Genomic DNA, 4204 nt, shown 5'->3' with positions numbered 1-4204 from the left:
TTGAAATTTGTCAAAATTCAAATAGTTGTAAATGAAGAATGAATAATAATAATAACTTGAATTGTTGAAATAATTAATTAAGGTGATTAAAATGGAACCCACTCCAATATTCTTGCCTGGAGAATCCCATGGATGGAGGAGCCTGGTAGGCTACAGTCCACGGGGTCACAAAGAGTCGAACACGACTGAGTGACTTCACTTCACTTCTTCACCTTCTGTAAACCTAGCTATCAAAGAAAAACAGCATTCTTGGCCCCTAAGAATAAAAGATTCAGATAAAAATGTTTTCTAATGAGCAGTATGCTTAGTCTTACTTACAGGAAAGGCCAAAATTCCAATCAACCTTGCTAAAATTGCATGCCTGCTAACTTGAGCTATTTTGAGATTTTTTTTAAAGTTAAACCATGTCCGAGTTACAGAAGAAATATGCACAGTTCTCTTGTGCATAGAAACAAAGCCTGATCTGTTCATTCCACCTTGTTATTTAAATTCTTTGAAAAATTAGATGAATCTGATAATTTATGAAACCAACTTTGAAATTATATTCGATGCAGCCTAATGCACTTGTGGAGTGATGTGATAATAATAGCCACCACTTCTTGTGTGCTGGTATTTATGTATTATTGATACATATGTAATTCTCACAAAGAGACAAAAGAAAAAAAATTGCATGAAAGTACTCCTACTTAAGATGTTAATAGTTTGCCCAAAACCACTCAGAATCAGAGCCAAGAATCAAACCATGTCTAACACCAAAGTCTGAGCTCTGTTTATGAAGCAATGATATTTAGATAATTGTTAGTGATCCTAATAACGTCTCATTTTAAAAATAGTAGAACCATTGCATTTTATGCCATAACCTCAGTATCTTGCTGTCCATCAAACATTGTGAGAACACTGAAATTTGAAATTATTAGAAAGGGAATTTAGAAAGGAAAAGGGTACTAACTGGATATTAGAGGGGAAGAAAATCTCTCTTAAAAAAGTTCCATCAGCCGGGATGTTCAGATCTCTCTGCTCCTCCTCCAAGGTTCAGCTCTGCATCTGGGCTCTAGAATCTCCCTTCTCAAAGTGAGGTCCTCAGACCAGCAGCCCAGGTGCTCGTTAGAAACAGACAGTTTCAGAATCTGCACTTTAAGAAGATCTAGGTTCTCATATACTCATTAAAGTATGAAACGCTCTGCTGGATAATACATATCTTATCCTCCCCCACCCCTCATCGGTCCCCCAGTCATCCCATTTCTTTGCTGTGTTGTCAGTTTCTCTCTGCTGTTTTTGTTTCCTCACATAGCAACACTCTTATAAACAACAGCAACAAAAAACAGCCCTCTCTGATCCTGCCCTGAATCCATCTATGACCTTGTTTTGCTCCTTTTCTCAACCAAGTGCCTTGAAGGTGGTGTCTGTGCCCCCTGAATCCGTATTTTCACCCTCTGTTCATATCCCAACCCACTGCAGGATGGTTCAGTTACCTCCTGGATATCATCTGGCGTCTACTACATGCAAAGCACTGAACCAGACTCGGGATAAAATGATGTGCAAGAAACACTGTCTTTGCCTTCAAATGAGTATCTTCAAAATTGTTTTGACATAGATCACCACCGACTTCCTAAATTGCCAATTTCAGTAAGCACTTTCCTTTCATTATTTAGGAGACTCCAGTTGTCTTCCTAGGTCAGACATCAAACAGATTTTGCATTTTATTAAATGCAAAACAATACTACTCTTCTAACTTTTTAAAAGGAAATAGCTATTTTAATTGAAATGTTATCTGTTAACTTGTAAGGTGTTTATTTTTATTTTAAAATACATTAATATTCTTAAAATTATTACTTAAATTTATGACTTACAAATCAACAGATATAACTTACAAAGTTCCTCTGGGCTTTCGACTTTCAGCTCAGAGGAGGCAAAGGTGTAAATTTCTTCAGTAGTCCAGAATCTGGGTTCACCTGACACCAGCCGCCTCCACCATACTGCCTAAGCATGTGTTAGTCACTCAGTCGTGTCCAACTCTTTGCAACCCCATGGACAGTAGCCTGCCAGGCTCCTCTAACCATGGAATTCTCCAAGCAAGAATACCAGAGTGAGTTGTCATTCCCTTCTCCAGGGCATCTTCCCGACCCAGGGGAAGTTCAAACACCGACCCAGGGTTTGAACTTGGGTCTCCTGCATTGCGTGCACATTTTTTACCAACTGAGCCACCAAGCCCAACGAGGTCAAAGTCGTGTATCTGTGGTGTACCGGTGGGGAAGTTGGTGTCGTGTCTGCCCTGCTCCCCAAGATCGGCCCCCTGGGTCTGTTTCCAAAAGAGGTTGATGGTGACACCACCAAGGCAACTGGTGATTGGAAGGGTCTGAGGATTAAAATGAAAATGACGACTCAGAACAGACAGGCCAAGGCTGAGGTGATACCTTCTGCTTCTGCCCTTATCCTCAAAGCCCTCAAGGAACCACCAAGAGGCAGAAGCAGAAAAACATTAAGCACAGTGGAAACATCACTTTTGATGAGATTATCAACATTGCCCAGCAGATATGGCATCAATCTCTACCCAGAGAACTCTCTGGAACCATTAAAGAGATCCTGGCGACTGGTCAGTCTGTGGGCTGCAATGCTGATAGTTGCCACCCTCACAATGTCATAGATGACATCAACAGTGGTGTGGTGGAATGTGCAACTGGTTAAGAACTACAAAGAAAGGAAAAATAATAAAGAGTTTACAACCAGTGGATAAAAAAAATGTCCTCTGGGTGCTTCAAAATTTTTAAGTGTTAAGGCTTCTAAGATGGAAATGTTTGAGAGTAACTGGATCCCATTTTAGAACCAGGTTAGTTGCTCAAAAAATCATTAATATCTACATAGCTATCAACTATAGAACTATATTGGAGGGGCATGAATAAGCTGGCCTAAGCATTTTCCCTCCTATTTTTATTAATTTAGCTAAAGAAGTCACTTTCTCAAGGCATTCCATGCACAGTAAGGAAACACTAGATGACTACTAGCCTTGGGAAACTAAGAGCCTCCACTGGAATCCTTGTATCAAATGAGATACATGGATTCTGAAAATGGAAGAAAGCAAGGTAAAAACAAAAACAGTAAGGTGAGTGGCTTTAAACATTCTATGTTGATTTTGCCCACAAGTCATACTTTGTAAAATTCTTAAATCAGCACTGCTGTACTCTTATCTTGAATACTTCATATGTAGCTGATTATTAAGTCACACCAGAATGTAGCTGTGAGAGCAAATATTCACATTTTAAAATGAAGAAATATTTAAGGCATGTGTATTTTGTTTATAAAAGAAATCAGTTCTTCATAAGAATGCATCTTTTAAATTATACCCAGACCACAAAATATTCTCTGGTCTCAGTGGTTAAAAAAAAAAAAAAAGATGAACAATGTGACATTCCCATTAACTGTATACACTATTATCAAATGTGTATACTTGTATAGCGGTGATGGAGGATGGGAGGAATCTCTGCCTTCAAATACTTAGTATGCAGGGCAGAATAAAGAAAAATAACTTTCTACTATTGAACCCTAAGGAAAATTCAAATGCAGTTTTTTGTTCATCTTCTAATATAGGTAAACTCTCAATACACAATGCAACTTTTCAGCAGATAGGTTTTACAACATTTTAAAATAATAGTCTAAATTTACAACTTTTGCATGTGCTTCAAGTCTTTCATGTTTTGTTGATGCTCAATCGTTCAGTCTTATTCGACTCTTTGTGACCCCTGGACTGCAGCACACCAGGCTTCCCTGTCCTTCACCATCTCCTGGAGTTTGCTCAAACTCATATCCATTGATTCATTGATGCCATCCAACCATCTCATCCTCTGTCATCCCCTTCTCCTCCTGCCTTCAATCTTTCCCAGTGGATAGGTCTTTTCCAATGAGTTGGCTCTTTGCATCAGTTGGGCAAAGTATTGGAGCTTCAGCTTCAGCATCAGTCCCTCCAATGAATAGTCAGAATTGATTTCCTTTAGGATTGACTGGTTTGATCTCCTTTAAGTACAAGGGACTCTCAAGAGTCTTCTCCAATACCACAGTTTGAAAGCCATTGTTCAGTGCTCAGCCTTCTTTATGGTCCAACTCTCACATCCATACATAACTACTGGAAAAACCATAACTTTGACTATACAGACCTTTGTCAGCAAAGAGATGTCTCTGCTTTTTAATGTGATGGCTAGGTTGGTCATAG

General features: G+C 39.0%; 1 pseudogene; it reads left to right on the top strand.

Moving 5' to 3' along the window:
- The first annotated feature begins 1841 nt into the window (after window positions 1-1841).
- On the top strand, window positions 1842-2685 carry LOC104988369 (annotated as a pseudogene).
- The last annotated feature ends 1519 nt before the right edge of the window (window positions 2686-4204 follow it).

Source organism: Bison bison, unplaced genomic scaffold (genome assembly GCF_000754665.1).
Source record: "Bison bison bison isolate TAMUID 2011002044 unplaced genomic scaffold, Bison_UMD1.0 scf7180017864128, whole genome shotgun sequence".
In the NCBI taxonomy this organism is placed as follows: domain Eukaryota; kingdom Metazoa; phylum Chordata; class Mammalia; order Artiodactyla; family Bovidae; genus Bison; species Bison bison.
This window is presented reverse-complemented; position numbering and strand designations above follow the sequence as displayed.